At 51.8% G+C, this 17,968-nt stretch overlaps 1 pseudogene; it reads right to left on the bottom strand.

The window, feature by feature from the left end:
* Positions 1-1,715: 1,715 nt before the first annotated feature.
* On the bottom strand, positions 1,716-5,626 carry LOC123450397 (annotated as a pseudogene).
* Positions 5,627-17,968: the final 12,342 nt, after the last annotated feature.

The raw sequence follows: 17,968 nt of genomic DNA, 5'->3' as shown, positions 1-17,968 counted from the left end.
AGTATGGACTTTTGGCTTTTTGACCAATCGAAAGGCTGCAAGAGGGACGGATCTATAGTAAACTAAAACGAATAACTAAACACATGTAGGAGTAGGGTTTTACGCACCACGCGGCCTGAACCTGGGTAAAAAACGACCTTGCCGGGCCATGACTGTTGTTCTTCTCTTGCCGCGATCCCTCTCCCTGCCAAACCGTCGAAAGGGGACCCTTAAGGCCCCCATAGGTGTCGATCCTTCACCGACAGTATGACTCCTCCCAACGGGAGGGGCGAGGTGACGTGGTCCCTAACTGCGTGTAGGCCCGGCACGGCGTGGCGCTCGGCCAGTCTTGGGACTCCCTTGATGCTTCCCCCGACGCCTCGGTAACCACCCCGAACTGGCATAAATCCCGTGCCCGCGGTTGGCCCGTCATTGCTCTCCCTTGCCTCATGTTGCCTACCTCCGTCTTCCTTCTTGTGAAAGATTGCTCCCATGTGCCAAACACTACTAGGAAAAGGCTTGCTAATGGCGCACCTATTTTGGCTACTAATGGCGCACTATAGGTGTGCCACTAGCATCACGCCATTAGATTGTTTTACTAATGGTGTACAACAAGTGTGCCATTAGTATCTGGTATACTAATGGCGCACCAGGCAGTGCGCCATTAGTATTGCTCACGGTGCGCCATTAGTATCTGGTATACTAATGGCGCACCAAGTAGTGCGCCATTAGTATAGATCCCGGTGCGCCATTAGTATAGATCCTGGTGCGCCATTAGTATAGCTTATGGTGCGCCATTAGTATGCCTCCCAGGGCCATATTTACCCATATGCGCTGGCTTACTAATGGCGCACTAGTTGACGATGCGCCCCTAGTGTGCTTTTGAAGTGCGCCACTAGTGTGCTGAGTGATGCACCACTAGTATGAATATTAGGTATTTATTTTATTTTTTCTGATATTTGCACAGATTACAAAATATATTATTGCACAGAATATAGATAGCACAACATATAAACAACAGATTTATCGAATACAATAGAAGATTAGTCTCCGAATACAATTCATCATATTAGTCTCCGAATTTAAAATACCGAACAAAGTTAGAACATTACAAGTCTCGAGACCGCGAGTAGCGAGTTTGTCTTCACATTACAAGTCGATATCGACCATCTAAACTACCATCACATAGAAGAGAGGTGCGGTCATCACGATGAGCATAATCGCAATGAAACTGGTCTTCATCCGGTTCCTCCAACGCTCCCTCCTCTCTCCCGCTAGATAGCGCGCGTATCTAACTTCTGCCTCCGCCCTTGTGGTGTACCCTTTGTAACTGTTACCGCTGAATCGGTGAACCTGTCTCCGACACTCCTCCCAGTCGTTGTAGACTCTAGGAACTTTACCCTTGTACATGACATACGACGGCATCTCTATGCACTAGCCAAACAAAACGTTAGTAGCAATTCACAGAGACATACAAGTTCATTAAAGTTTAATATTACAACTATAACAGCACGATTCATGGTCCTACTAATAAATAGCATCGGTTATATATAAGTTGAACGACTGTCCAAACCAAAGAGACATACAAGTTCATTAAAGATAAGATTATTGACAACAAATGAACAAATGCACATTTACAGTATTACATGGAAAATAAAGTAAACATCAAAAGGGCATGTAAAGAAATTACAGGGCACAAAGGTTAAATGTCACAAGGGCATATAGTTGCTTGACTTTTACATTTCGTGGCCTTTAACAGGGTACTTGTTTGCATGTTCAGTAAACTTACTACGATTAGTAACCACTTTGAAGGTAGCACGACTAGTCTGGGAGACTGTAGTAACCGAACCACCTGCCATGAATTCAGTAGTTAGAAATGGTAGCATGTAGGCAGCCAAACCAATTATGGTGCCGGAGAATGTAGCATCAGGATGTATTACAGGACCATAGCAGGCCAAAAAATCATGTGGTAGGAGCAAAGAACCTATTGCAAGAACAGAGATAAATCGGGGTGTAGTATGAGAGGCAATATAGATTATTTCTTTCGGGCAAGGTGTTTTTGCGCAAGAGATTAAATGCTCCCTCATGTGCTATACAATCAAACCAAATAGTCCTAAAAAAAGGAAATTCATAATTATTCACGATGTGTTCTATTAAACTGCAGAATCTCTCTTATATAAAAACAACTATATGAGCTGAAATGCCATGAAGCTACTATCTTGGTTGCTTCTTTTATCTAGCATACACGTACGTGATTTGTTATAGCATTCATAAACCAACACATGTTTTGATAAATCTTGAATAGGTTTCATATAACTCAGGTAGGCCACTATCTGATCTTCATCAAGGAAAATCACTAACACAATCAGAACACCAGAATCAACAGCAATAATTTAAATAGCACAAAACCTTATCAAACCGGCAAGTCATCATCAGGTTAACATACTGCACACAAAACTACTTGGCCCTTGCTCACCCCATAGCTTCACAAGGCATACATTAAAACGAATAATCTAACTGGCAGAGACCATAATGCACCAGCTATCACCAATTCTCCGTATCATCATGTTCCATGTGAAGACAACCAAGCAACACCAGCATATCCGATATGACACCCTCAGAAGCACACAAATTCATATGATCTATCACTTTTCCCACATATGAGACTGTAAGTTTCTTCCTCACCACTGTGTTGCCTCATAGAACAAAGAACAACTAGAATTAAGCATCTTATAAATTCCGTCAAAATTTTCAACCCTGAAATTGCAACAAAGGCAGTGCAGTGGTTTGATAGTGCATAATGATACAACATAAGAACATGGCAGCGCAACATGGCATATTGTCTTGGCAGCATATATTAGTACATTGTGTGGTGAAAACTAAAACCAGAGGTTCACTGGAAATGAGTTGCCAAGGTGTTCCCTTAATTCCTTTAGTTCCTTATTATGCTGTCATGTGACATTAAACTAGTAACGGAGAGTGTAACAAGTCACAAAAGCAACCGAAGCAATTACAGAACAGCTTATTAAGTCAACTTGCCGGGGTGAGCAGGCCGGCGAGGCCGCACTCGTCGACGAAGATGCGCGCCGACTCGGCGGCCTTCTTGCCCATCATCTTGGCCTTGAGGGACCAGTCGAACACCTTGCCGTACCTCGCGAGGATCCTCTCCTGCACCTCCGTGTAGAACCCCTCCGTGTCTGCGCCATACAACAATAATCCCCTCCATACCACCTATAAGATAAGAAGATGCTTGTCACTGAAGTTACAAGGCTAGACACAAGAGGGTCAACATACAAGACAAAAATGTAGTATAAAAATGGCATCGATAAAAGGTAAAAGCATCAGTAATCAAAACCTGAGAGCAAGTAAGCTCCATGGGAAGAGAATTTGAGAAAGTTCACTCTGCTAGAATGCCAGTGCCATGTAGTGCAAGTACCCACATCATCTTTACCCCTTACACCATCCCTTTCTTCATCAACTTGAGACTTTGCACCATGTGTTCCAGAAAACTTGGCCTTTCCGAAACCTCTCTAGATTAAGATCCTCCCTGTTACATCACCACCAGCAACGATTCTCTCACTTGGATGGAAGGCCAGGGTGCTCAACTCTTTTGTGTGACCAAGCTTTATTTTCCTTATATTGTCATGATTGAAATCTTTCGTAGGTATGCTCCATATATAGAGATGTCTCTTATTTGCAATGCCCAAAAACTGTCCACAATAACTCGCGACAATCTTTTCTGGCTTCCGTGTCTGTTTGGATAAAAGAAAATAATGAGATGGTTAAGTTTTATGGATAGAAAAGCCATAAATTCTCATTTAGGCAATGGAATGCATAAATCTGGAAACCTCACCTGAGCCAGTTTATTACCCACTTGGCACCCTTTAGTCAAGTCATAACTCCTCATCTGCCCCCACAATTCCTTCTTTTTAACTGGCTTACCCTTTGCCTTCTCTTGAATAGCCGTCTTGCTCAAAGCTTCAACAGATACGAATGCGAAAGCAGTGTACACCTCGGTTACTTTCAATGTTTTGCTTATGTTGGGAATCACCTGAGCTCAGATAAGAAACATTATTAGCCCCACGTACGGTACCTCGACTTCAAATCAACAGGCCTAGCACAAGACGATGGGCGAGCGACTCACCATGGAGTGGACCGGGGCATCGACCTTGACCTTCCGCACCAGCTCGGCGATGGCAAAGTCCCAGTAGATGAGGAATACGTCAAGCCCCGCCGTCCAGTAGTGGCTCGCGAGCTTGGCGGTCCTGCTGCTGCCCTTCTTCTCTTGATGTTGCAGACGAGGAGGAGATCCACCGGAGCACCATGCTGACGGAGAAGCCGGATCTGGTGAAGGGAGAAGAAATAGGATGGTCAGAGAGAGAGAGAGAGAGGGATAGAGAGAGAGGGGGGGGGGGGTTACCTGCCGGCGGAGGGAAGGTGGCGCGGCGGAGCAGTCAGGGGCGCGGCAACCTCAACCCTAGCTGACAGGGAGGTGCAGCGGCGCCGATGGGAGGGCCGACTCGCGATAGCTCATGGTGACGGCGACTGGGGGCGCGGCGCGGAGGAGGGTGCGGCCGTTAGGTGGAGGTGCGGTGGGCGGCCGGTGGGTGGAGGTGCGGTGGGTGGCGCGGGGAGCAGGCGGTGGCGCGGGGAGCAGGTCGGCTCGGCGAGGAAACAGAGAGCATGACAGGGGCACGACTCGGTTTTGGGGGTTTGAAAAAAAACATTTGGCGGTCCATTTTCATCTACGCGCGTCCATTTTTGCGGTCTATTTTCATGTGTGTGGCGGACAGGGGCAGGAAGGCGTCGATTTTCCCATGTTAGTAATGGCGCACCACCTACATATGCGTCATTAGTAACCCTGGTTACTAATGGCGCACCAGCTGGTGGTGCGCCATTAGTAGTTTTGTTAAAAAAATTATAGTAGTGGCGCACCAGCTGGTGGTGCGCCATTAGTAGTTCTACACCACCTACAGATGCGCCATTAGTAACCCTGGTTACTAATGGCGCACCAGCTGGTGGTGCGCCATTAGTAGTTTTGCAAAAAAAAATTAGTAGTGGCGCACCGAGTGTGTGGTGCGCCATTAGTGTCCATCACACTAATGGCACACCTGCACATGGTGCGCCACTACTATATAGTAGTGGCGCACTACTTGTCTAGTGCGCCATTAGTGTCTATATCATCTATAGCCCTTTTCCTAGTAGTGAAACAACCGCCGCCCATCTCCACACGACACTGCCGCAACCCATTCGAGCGGGTAGAGCAAGGGAATGGCAGCGGAAGGATGATGCCAGGCTCCGGAACCCGTGCTGGGAAGGTCCACGGTGCTGAATCATGAAGGGCTCGACAAGATCCTCCCCATGGTCGCGACCAACTCGAGCGAATGGGGGCCAACCAAGATCTTGTCAGCTTCGACCCCCCTACTGAGCTGTCGGGAACTTCCATCGCTCTTCACCTCCCGACACTCTTCTCCGTCATGCTTCCTCTATTCTCGAAGATCTTCGATGCCATGCTCACGCATTACTAGATTCATGTGTTGCACCTCAACCCGAGGTCTGTTCTCCTCCGCTCGTTCTTCGCCTTACTCTGCGGGGCTTTCCTTGGCGTCCCCCCTTCGGTGGTGCTGTTCCAGCACTTCTTCTCCATCCAGGTGCCCGCGCCCAACCAGCGCTCTGGGTGCGTGTCTCTCCAGGCAGCGGACGTGATGCCGGGTGAATGGATCGATATGGAGATCGATCACGTCACCGAAGGCTTCAGGCGGCAATGAGTGTTCATGGACGGGAGGCAGTACAATGCCCTGTTGTTGACCTTCTCTTCCCTGGCAGCGCCAAGCTCTAGGTGGGAGCATGCGCCACTAGGTTGTCGCCAGTGCGGAGGAGACTGGAGACCTTGAAGGAAGTAGGGGTGACTGTCGCGCTGATCGTGAGGAAATTCCTCAAGCGGCGGATTACGCTGCTTCAACGTCACTCCTGACCGATGCGGTCCTTCTTCGGGCCGAACGACCCCATGCTGCTTCACCTAGGGTGCCTGTTGGCCGACACGCCCAACGGGGTGCTCCAGGTTTTTCTCAGCAAGTGCGTTAGCGGCCTCCCCCTCGAGGGGGCACCCCTTGTACAAGTACAAGAAAGGGGGAGACTTTGCCCGGCAATGCCCCACTTCGACCAGCTGGGGCCGCTTCCCGAAGGCCGCGAGGAGCCTCGGGACACACTTGTCTTGGTGGGCTCCGAGCCAGGGGCCTTGGCACGCGTGGAGTCCCCAGCTGCGGGAGCGGGAGGTGGCAAGCCTGCACCTCAGACCCAACCCAAGTACAGCGCTAGGGCCCTGTTGAGGGCACTGAAGAAGAGGAAGAGGTGGACCTCCAAGAACGAGTAAGCACCACCCCTCCATTTTACTTGCCTTCTTGCTCTAGTTGTGATTGCCCCTTCCTCCGCGCAGTCTTCCAGTGGGCAAGAGGGTTGGCCAGCCGTCTGGCCCTGCTCACGGCTCCTCGCGGCCATCCGGGGCTGTGGATAGCGACCTTGGCACACTCGACCACCGCATGAACGATGAGCCTGGTCGCGATACGGCCCCGCCCTCGCATGCCGAGGCCACGAGGCAAAGGGGGCAAGTATCCCGGTGTCCCCCACGGGGAGTCCCGCGGGTGAGGATGTGTCGAGGGGGCTGAAGCCCCCAGTCACCCACTGTGCCCCTCGAGACACTTCACAGGATTCGGTGGGGCTAATCGCCCCGGACAGGGCCTCGAGCCTGCATCTCACGGCGCCCAGTTCCGACAAGGAGGGGCAGCCATCAACTAACTTCCAGCCCCCAGCGAGCGGAATCGAGGCCTCCAGGGCCCTGCCCAGGACCGGAAGTGTTGGGCCTGAGCCAGACTAGGCCTTCGAGCTCATGGCCTCCGGACTTCGATCCGCAACAACCACTTGAGGGGTATATTGAGCATGGTGAAGCAGCTTGGGGCAGAGCTTTAGGACGTAGACGCGTGCTTCGCCAAGGAATGCCTCCGATTGGCTCGCGGGTGGCATCAACTTGACGTGGCTGTCAAGTAGAGCCGCCACCAGCACGAGGAGGCGCATGCAACGATTGAAGCAGCCACCACCATGGCAAGGGAGGCATGTGAGCGTGCCCTCCACGAGGCCGATGAAGCGGGCGAGCGCTGGAAGACCACCAAGGAGCATGAGCGTGAATTTCAGGCCTCGTATGCCACATTGGAATAGCATCTTCACGGGCCGAGGGTCGAGGCGGAGGAGCTCTCCCTTCGCGAGCTAGACCTCCGGGCCCTCGAGCAGCAACTTGCGTTGGCATCGTCGGAGTTGGGCTTGGAGCGTGAGCAACTGGATGCGCCAGATCAGGACATCCCCGGTGCTGAGGCCACGTACAACCAGCAAGTGAAAAAGATCCAAGGGGACGCCAACATGTGGTTCGAGCGGGCCCGTGAGCATTACAAAAGCAAGTTGCAACTGGAGGAGAGCCGCATCACGACTCGACGCGCTGAGCTACAGTGCGAGATAGACGGTCTCAAGGAGGCCCTACCCCTTGTAGGAGGCCGGGAGGAAGCCGTACTTCAGGCTCAGGTCACCTCCGCAGCCGAGCTGGCGTCGCTCCAGGGGCAAGTGAGGGATACGGCTTCCCTCGTGGAGCCGGCGAGTGACAAAGCAATATAGGCCCTGGGGCTTCAGCTTCATCAGCCCTGGGTTTCGAGGTCTTCAGCAACTTCTTCTGCAATATAGGCCCGAAGATGTTCCGAGGTCTCGAGTGACGGGCACGTCGAGCCATGGGTTTCATCTCCAGGGGAAGCGTCTCTAGTCCCCTCGTGCCCAACGAAGCTGGTTACCTTGATTTGTTCACCAAGGTGATGGAACGACTTGAGTCAGGCGCCTGAGAAGTGGGGGCCTGATTCGAGGAGAAAGCCCCGACTTTCTATCCCAGGCGTTGACGAACGTCTTCAGCAACCTCTTCTGCACCAATCCTCCCTTCAATTTCGAGGCCGCGATGGCGCTCGTACCGGAGGTAAGCTGCGACACCTTGGGAAATGCAGTGAGGGATCACCTCGACACGCTGAGCGTGCAGTTCACCGCCGATGGCTTCCACAGACAGGGGGGGTGCAAAGGCCACAGTCGATGAAGACGAGATGAAGACGAAGCACACAAGGACGACGATGACGGCGACGAGAGTTTTGCGTATCTCTAGGCCTCTATGGTCCCATGGCATGGCGGCTTGTAATCTCCTTCTCGAAGCCAGCAACTTTTGCTGGAATCTCCTACTCCTGTCATGAATGTTTGTTTTTTGCATGGATTCTGGTGCCTCTGTTGTCGTTTTGTACCTTACATCCCCCAAAATGTGTCATGCATGCAAGGAATGGCCGCCACCTGGTAACGAGGATGCGATCGCTCGTGTGGGGCCAAGCAGCAGGGGTACCCGAGACTGGCTGGGGCCCTCCTGAGGTGTATGCCCGATAAGTCATCCTTCGCCAGGTGCCGCATGACGTACGCTTGTTGACTCTTTTTTCACTACGCGAGGAAACTAGGATCTATGGCCTTGGTGAGGTGGCACACATGGAACATGCTCGTATACAGAACCTGGACGTAGCCCGGGTCCTTGGCATGGGCACCGTCCCTCAGCCCCCGCTCACGTGGATTTCAATGGGGAGGTGGCGAGCACACGTGGTGACAAAAGAGAAAACCAACAAAACTTCGCAAAAACCAGAAAGGCCAGATCTTCATTTAAACTGGAGAAGAACTCGTTTACAAGCCCAAAAGGGGATGTTCGGCTATCGTGTCCAGCACGAGGCAGCCTCATGACCTTGCTTGCTAGGAAAAAGGGAGAAGAAAAATCGTCTGCTGTTTTTAGTATGGGTCAACCTAGAAAGAAAGGGCGACTTCCGTATTAAGTACGGGTCAACCTAAAAGAAGTGTTAGTTGTGGCTCACGAGACGTCTTCTTAGATCGATCCCAAGTGCGATGCAAGGGCTTCCACTATGGCAAGGGCATAGTCGTGGTTCGACAGTCATTCCTCTAGCGCAGAGCATAGGGACTTCCACTTGGACATGGGAGGGGCCCTTAACCGCGGCCACGACGCGACTCGTCGTGGGGTTACGCCTAGGATGCCCTGGGCGTATATAGCCCCCTCGTTATTAGGTGAGAGGGTCACGGGTAGAACCTCCGGAGATGCTGAATGTTCCACGTTTTGGCCACCATGCTCCAACCCTTAGTCTCTAGGAGCTTAGCACCAGGCCTGGAGACATGGGCGATCCTGAAGGGCCCCTCTCACATAGGGGAGAGCTTTTGAAGGCCCTCCCTCAAGAGGACCCGCCTTAGGACACAGTCTACAACTTCGAGGGTGCGGGGGTGAACGTGACGGTTGTGGTTGCACTACAGGGTCTACTGGTATCTTGCGGCGTGAAGGGCAGCCCGGCGGCGGGCCTCCTCGAGGAGCAGGATGTCGGCTTCCTGCGAGTTGGCCTCCTCGAGGAACACCCGCGGGGAACCGTTCTTGAGCTCCACGGGGAGGACGACCTCCACCTTGTATATGAGGAAGATGGGGGTCTCGTCGATGGGCTTGGTCGTGGTAGTGCGTATAGACCACAACGTAGACTATAGGTCATCAAGCCAGCCCTTTCCGAAAGCCTCGAGCTTCTTCTTAAAGCTCCTGGTCTTGAGGCCCTTGAGGACCTCGGCGTTAGCGCGCTCAACCTGACCGTTGTTGCGCGGGCGCGCCATGGACGCATGGCATATCTTCATACCAAGGTTAGCATGATATGATTTAAAAAGACCGCTCGTTAATTGGGACCGTTGTCGGTGATGATACGGTTCGAGACGCCGAAGCGGCACAAAAGGCCCTTGATGGACTTGACACGCGAGCCGGCCAGGATGGTGCGGACGGCTTTGATTTCCGTCCACTTCGTGAACTTGTCGACGACGACATAGAGGTAGCGGTATCCACTGGCCGTGCGGGGGAAAGGGCCCAGGATGTCCAGCCCCATGCCGCGAACGACAAGCAGAGCGGAATGGTTAGCAAGCCCTGCATGGGTTGGTGGATCTGTCTGGCATGGAAATGGCACGCCGCGTAGGACTAGACCAGCTTAGTAGCGTCATGAAGTGCACTCGGCTAGTGGAAACCACTCTGGAACGCCTTGCCAAAGAGGGTGCACAACGAGGAGTGGTGCTCACAGTCCCCTCAATGGATGGCGGCAAGTAACTCATGCCCCTGCTACACTAAGATGCGCCGCAAGGAGACGTTGTTGGGCCACCTACGTACCGCTCCCCGTCCTGCGGGCAGTAGGCGATGGCCTGCCGGACGACATGATCTGCCCCCTCATCCACCACAGGGAGGTCACCACAGGGGAGGTAGGCCTTAAGCTCTGCGGCCCAATCGCACTCTTGAGGCTCAAGTGCCAGCAATAGTCGATCCCCCGAGGGCGGGCCAGAGTCCGGCGCGCCTGTCATTGGCGCAAGCGGTAGCCCTTCAGGTAGCGGCGAAGTGTTGTCGACAAGTGACACGATTGATGGCTTGAGGAGCCGCTCCTCGAAGAAACTAGGTCGCCGGGGCTCCCGGTGCGATACCCTCTTGGCTATGTCGTCAACCTCGTGGTTGGCGTCGCAAGGGATGTGATGTAATTGCAAACCGAGAAATCGCTTCTCAAGTTTAGGTACCTCCTCGAGATAGGCCGCCATGTGCTCGTCCTTGGACGTGTACTTCTTGTTGGAAAAGTTGACCAGGAGCTGGGACTCGCCCTTTACCACAAGGTGCTTGATGCCAAGGTCTGAGGCGGCCTTAAGGCCGGCGATCAAGCCTTCTTACTTAGCAATGTTTTTGGAGACCTACATGTCGTGCTTGAAGCACAACTGGACCGTGTAGTAGAACTTGTCTCCTTTTGGTGAAGCGAGCACTATGCCAGGCCCCGTGCCCTTTACGGAGAAAGCGCTCTCGAAGCTCAAGACCCAGCCGCAAGGCTCTTCATCCCCAGGCAGGGTACACCCTCGCGGGGCTCTCCTTCGCTTAGTTTGATTTGACGGAGTCCTGGACTAAGGTTTAATCGGGCCGCCAACCAATCTTTTCGGGCCGGACTCCTATGCTACTTCGCGCAGCCGATGACATGTACGAGGAATATTCCACAAGATTTGGTGGTCAAGACAAGGACTCCTTTACACTGACGTAGCCGTCTAGGACTCTTGTTATCCTAGGACTACAATGCATTATATACATCATTAGGGTTTATACACAACATATGATCTCAAGGTAGATCAACTCTGTACTCGATACTCTATCATCAATATAAACAAGAGCAGGATGTAGGATTTTACCTCCATCAAGAGGGTCCCAACCTTGGTAAACATTGTCTCATTTTTTCCTTTGTTATAGATCGATCCAAGATCCACAATTAGGACCCCTACCCGAGATCCGCCGGTTTTGATGCCGATATTGCTGCTTTCATTGTGAGTTACGCTCTGTGATCGGTAGAAGGATTGCTGGCTCCTCGGCGGCTTGATTGTAGTTTTTTCTAGACAGCGAATTTGTGTTCGTTGTCCCTGTTTCCTCGAGCATCGCTTTGACAATTGCTTCATTGAAATTGTGTAGAATTGTATCTACAACCACCATGCGAAGTTTCATCGCAGTCGGATGGAGGAATCTCTGATATACCTGAGCCGTGTCGAATCTGGACGGGAATCTGGATGAATTTAGGGCGAGGAGTCCAGTATCTATCTTCGACATCCATTAGAAAATCCGACCGTTCATCGGCTACAAAATTCCAATATCGATAAGCCCTTCAAATTTCCGCCTGATCCGACCGTATAAACTCTAGAAAACATCCCATGCGTACAACACATTTTAAATCTATTTTTTTCATGAAAACGAATCCGACCCAAGTTCATCTTTCTTCTAGAATGGGTTTCGGACATCCTTTTTGAAAGATTTTTTTGAAAGGTATTATCTGTCGTTCTAAAACATATCCTCATAACTTTTGAGCCTTTTTCACGGCAATCTTCACTGTCGCGTTGGTGTAAAACCGGCCCAAAAATATTGCAGCAAGGCTTCCGAACTGCGCCGGCATTGACTGCGGCATCGCTCTACCGAGCAAACGACAACCATCTCGGATCGTCATTTTTCTCAGCAAACCGAGAGTTCGGCATCGCGAGGACCAAATAATCATTACGATAACCTCGTCACCCATTGGTTGCATGGGTCGACCATTCCATTGCTTCATCTAGCCTGCATTGACCGCGTCACAAATTCCGACCAGTGTCAGCATCGCCACACCATCGATTTCCAAGCCGACGTCCACCATGCCGACCTGCTTCGACACGTCGGCCGGGACGGGGGCTATAGCGCCACCCTACCGATCTACTTTCTCACCTCGGCTAGATCGGGGTCTTCGCCATCTCTTCATCAACCTGCTCCGGCGACTTCTGTGTCACCAGCCGACGAACTTCATGACATCGGCTAGACTGAGAGCTTCGCGTCGGCACATCGGTCATGCCGCATTGTGACTTCATCCAGCCGAGCTCCTCGCTCGGGCATCTCGGTGCTCACACTATATTTTTTCTAAATATTTACTTCACCAAAATTGATTAAGTACAGGATTTTTATTATTATTTGATATTACTTTTGGCATTCATTCTTTCATGTGCACAGGTCCGATCATGTTAGACAGTCACCTCAGTGTGCCGACGAACCGAATTGCGTCATTGACATGGTCGACTCGCGTGTGGGCTCCGCCATTACACTTCCGAACTACTCTATGTCCTCAGCTGGACCGGGGATTTCTCTTTGTCCATTCCGAAGTTTTGTGTTGTCAATTCATCAAGCTGAGCTCCTCATCACCTACCTCGTGACAAGCTTGGGGGCTGGGACCTTGTCCTGCCATAACTCGGCCCATGTCACACCGAGCACATTAACCCGCTAAGTCGCTTTCATGCTTAACCTTTTTTCAGATTTTAACTTCTTTGTGGTTCACCAAGCATTACATTTGTATTAAACACAAGAGTTGTTTGTTAAAAACATAGCTTGTTAAAAGCTTTGTTTATTAAAAACACTTCCTTTACCCACGCTAACTAGGGGCTCCTAAATTTATATGAGTCATTTTAAAAATAAATGTTTTTTCTTCTTAGCCGTTGCAAAGTCTTTTTCTAGTTCTCAATTTTTTGACACTAGTGTTTGGTCAAGAGCCTCGTAGCCTGGCTTCTCTCTAAAGCCGTTTGAGTTTAGTTCGGTAAGTGGACATCGGAGAAACACTCCGCCCTCGGCATATGGAGGTTGAAGCCAAAGGCTGGCCCGCTTGAAGTTTGAGAGATCGGATGTATCATGATAAAGAACGACCGAAGCGCATATTAATCTTAAGACCAATTTTTGGATTGTCACCAAGAAACTTGATTTTGTTTGGACCGTAATGATTTTGCTAAAATATTTTTGGTATTGCTGAGCTTATGGCACCTTTAAATATTTATATGTTTTTTCTGTTAGGAGGCGGAACATCCTATTGTTCGAGGTGTTCTGCGTGGTGATTCTGCTCGAGAATTTTTCTGACCTATAATTTGAGATCTTCCCTACCAAGCTCCATGTTGTTGTTGTCAAAAGACACTTAATCGTTGAAATAGTTCCCGAGGAGATACGATCCTAGGGTCGGCCATGTTTCCCAACCGAAGTCTCTGGGGCTACTGGTTATATAGTTCATGAGAGACTAAATTACACCAACTTGAAATTATTTTCCGAATCACAGTCTAACATCTTCCCTGCCGATGTGCACCTTGGCGTTGTCCAAACATACACAACAAGTGCAAAACAATTTTCGAGGAGATTACGATCCTCATGTTGGCGGTTGAACCCAACCTGAGTCTTGGGGGATACCGCAGACCGTGTTTTCATTTCTAAAGTATGTTGTCGAGTAAGGAATTTATCCTCAAGCCGATTTCACGAATGCATATGAGTCTCGGAGCTACTAGGATCAGATTTTTTATTTTTATCCTTTGGGTGCATCTCGGGTTTTAGACCGACACACACCTTGAGAGCTACTGGCTATACATCCCGACAATAAATAAATGACACCAATCGAAAATAAATTCCGCAAAAAATAGCCCGAGACCGAGGTGGAGCCCCACCTCAGAACCCGTCTAGCATATAGTTCGAATGTGAATTGCTGAATCCATAAAAGGTTATTTCGGCATTAAGTCGGAAGAATTCCTTCAAATTTTCACTAACCGAGGTAATCTACGACTCCTCGGATGCGGACCAGCGTTGGATCTCGGCTACAAAAGACACATCAAATGTAGTCCAACTTTGGGGCTCAGACGCAAAGAGTATACCTCGGATGCACTTCGGCGTTGGAGCCCGGACGCAAGAGGACACCGCCACATGGGAACCATTACAAACCCGAGGTGTGGCGTGAAAAATTACAAGGCATAAATAAAGGCCGATAACTTAAAGGGGCTTCTCGTATGCCTGATGTGTGAACTCTTCGGATTCACCCCGGCAATCCTCGAGATTAATGATGGGAATATTTGTTGAACCAGTATTAAAGAACGATGACCAAAGATGAAGAACAGTTTGAAAGAACCAAGGAGCATCCCCAACTTAAAGACCTATGCTCAGAAATCGTGAAGTCATCAACGACTGAACTTGTGTTGGCCGAACATAAATGGGGAGAAGAACTCGCCCCAAAATCCGAAGACTTTGGATGCGTGATGCTAACGATCAAGACTACGACATTGGTGGCCAGTCCGGGGGCTACTTAGGAAGTCCTGGACAAATGGGTCCTCGGACCGCCGACCTATCTCTATGGGCCGGACTCCTGGGCTACTTCGTGCAGCCGATGACATGTACGAGGAATATTCCACAAGACTTGGTAATCAAGATAAGGACTCCTCTGCATCGATGTAACCGACTAGGACTCTTGTTATCCTAGGCCTACCGTGCATTATATAAATCAAGACTAGGCTAGTAAATATACAATCTCATATTCCTTATACATAACATATACATCATTAGGGTTTAGACCACAACATATGATCTCGAGGTAGATCTACTCTATACTCGATACTCCATCATCAATATAAACAAGAGCAGTACGTAGGATTTTACCTCCATCCAAAGGGCTCCAACCTGGGTAAACATAGTCTCATTCGTCCCTTGTTACCCATTAATTTAGGATCCACAGTTAGGGCCCCCTACCCTAGAACCTCTGGTTTTGACGCCTACACCATACATTCCACGAGAGTCGCACCCTTTATGACCTTGGTTGTGCAAAATTCCAACTCGAAGGCTTGCATGTCGATGTTCCATTCGGCGACCCTGCAAGCGGAGTTAGGGCTGCGCAGGATCTGCTCCAAGGGGTAGGCAGAGATAACCTTGATCGGGTGCCACTGAAAGTAGTGGCACAACTTCCTAGAGGCGACGAGGAGCGCGAGGAGGAACTTTTGCTGCATGGGATAACGCTCGCGTGCATCCATTACTACTGTGCTGACGTAGTACACGGGGTGCTCCACGTGCCTCGTGACCGTGGTGTTATCATCGCATTCACTAAAGGGCTCGTGTGGTGGAGCCACGGAGTACATCGAAGGTGCGGAGTCGCGGGCTACGGGAACCCCCGGCTGCGAGGAATCCTCCCAAGGCGAGATGTCCTTCAGGGGGAGATCAGTCTCCTGAGAGGGGACGCTCCCGAGGGTGGTTGCAGCCTCCCGAGGGTCGCACACACCGAGGCCTGACGGGTCCTGCGCCAGCCCCCGTGGCGCCTACCGGGTGACACTTGGCTGCTTCATGGGGTGAGTGTGGGGCCTTCCCGCTCCACCACGAGGGTTGTGCTGGCCTTGTGCCGGGTGGGTGCCAGGTATAGTAGCAGGGACTCGCGAGGCCGCAGCGCAACCATGACGGGAGGGCTCATGAGGTACCACTTGAGTTCCACGAAGGTGGTGTCAGCCTCCGGGATCCATGCAAACGGGCCCGAACTCTTCATCAGCTTGAAGAACAGCAATGCCCGCTCGCCGAACTTTGAGATGAACCGCTCGAGGAAGGATAAGCATCCATCATCTTTTGCATTTACTTGTGGGTTCGAGGGGGCGAGCGCATTTGCTCGATAGCCTTGAACTTCTCTGGGTTGCCTCTATCCGTTGATGGGACACGAGGAAGCCTAGGATCTCGCCAGAGGAGACCTCGAAGACACATTTATTGGGGTTGAGCTTTAGGTTGACGTGCCACAGATTGGCAAAAGTCTCCTCCAGATCTCCGACGAGCGTTCTGGCCTCACGCGTCTTGACCACGATCTCATCGACATAAGACTCGTCGTTCCTCCCGAGTTGGGGCCCCAACACAATCTGCATCAGCCATTGGAAGGTGGCGCGAACACTCTTCAGGCCGAAGGGCGTTCTCACATAGTAGTATACCCCACAAGGGGAGACAAAGGCCATCTTTTCCACAAATTTCTCCGCCATCTTGATCTGATTGTAACCTGAGAAGGCGTCTAAGAAGCACAACAAATCGCAGCAGGTAGTGGAGTCAACAATCTGGTCGATGCGTGGGAGCGGGAAAGGGTCCAGCGGGTAGGCCTTGTTGAGGTTCGTGAAGCCGACACACATCCATTCTTTGCCGGCCTTGTTGGGGATGATGACGGATTAGTGAACCACATCGGGTGGGCCACCTCACGGCTGACCCCGGCTCCTGGCAGCTTCAACACTGCCTGCATGATAAAGTGCTGCTTTTCCAGCGCTTGGTGCCGCACCTTCTACTTGACGGAGCGCGCGCTGGGGCACACCTCGAAGTGATGCTCGATCGTTTGCCTGGGTACTCCGGTTAGTTCTGTGGCCTTCCACGCGAACACATCCGTGTTGGCGCTAAGGAAGGTGACAATCACGCTTTCTTGTTCAGGGGGGAGGTCGGCGCCAATGCTGAAGGTGGGGTCCGAGCCACAGTCATTCAGCGGCACCTTCTTCATGTTGATTCGGTCTTGTGTGAACTGTAGCTTTTCCTCGTTGGGGCCGCCTCGAGTAGGTTCTCAGGAGGCACCGCCTCGCCCCCGCTTGCTACATACACAGCCGCCGAGATCGCGGCTCCTTGCGCTTGCTTGAGGAAGATCACCATGTCCCTCTCATCACACCTGACGGTCAGGACACCATTGCTGGTGGGGATCTTGACAATGTTGTACCCCGGACGAGTCACCGCCGTGAATCTGGCGAGGGTGGGGTACCCAAGGACAATGTTTTACGGGAGGCTGATGTGCGCCACGTTGAAGTCAATGAGCTCGGTGCGGTAGTTGCGACGTGTGTCGAAGGTGATGGGGAGGCGGATCTGACCAAGAGAGATTGCAACCTCGCGGACTACCCCATACAGCGGTCCGGTAGGCCGCAACCGACTGTAAGGCACCTGGAGCGCCTCAAAAACCGTGACTGAGATGATGCTGAGCCTGGCACCCCCATCAATGAGGGTCTTGGTAACAGCGACCCCGTCGGTGGGGGAGGGGTGCACACCATGGGGAGGGCACCCGAGGCCTGAGGCGATCTTCTGCATCGAAGCTGATGCCATGCAGCAGCCTCGGAGGCCCGTGGGCGGCCCTCGGGAGCCTGGCATCGTGTCACCTCTCGAGAGCCGCGCTCGCCCTACGGAAGGACGACTCGGAGTGCTGGCCGTCGCCTAGTGCTTGGGCTCTACCCAGGATGCACGCGACCTCACGCCTACGCCCAGCACGCCTCGACGGACAAGCAGGCCGAGGGTGTGTCGCGCCTAGGCATGCCTGTGCCATCGCCCTGAGATTCGCACTCTGTACCCCCGCTTGTAGCAGCGGGGGGCAAGGCGATGGTGGAAGCACCCTGGCCCCTTTGGGAACGTCGCCGAGCATGGCGTGCCAGCCTCGCCCAGCGGCAAGCCTAGCGTCCGAAAGCTGAGGGCGGAAAAACCCCTGCGCGACGAGGTGTGGGCACTTGCCTGTCCCCGGGCGTTTGGCTCGGCGAAGGATATGGTGCCGACTCATCGAGCGGCTGCCCGCTCGGTGCGTGGATGGTGCATGTCGTC

Source organism: Hordeum vulgare, chromosome 4H (genome assembly GCF_904849725.1).
Source record: "Hordeum vulgare subsp. vulgare chromosome 4H, MorexV3_pseudomolecules_assembly, whole genome shotgun sequence".
NCBI lineage: Eukaryota > Viridiplantae > Streptophyta > Magnoliopsida > Poales > Poaceae > Hordeum > Hordeum vulgare.
This window is presented reverse-complemented; position numbering and strand designations above follow the sequence as displayed.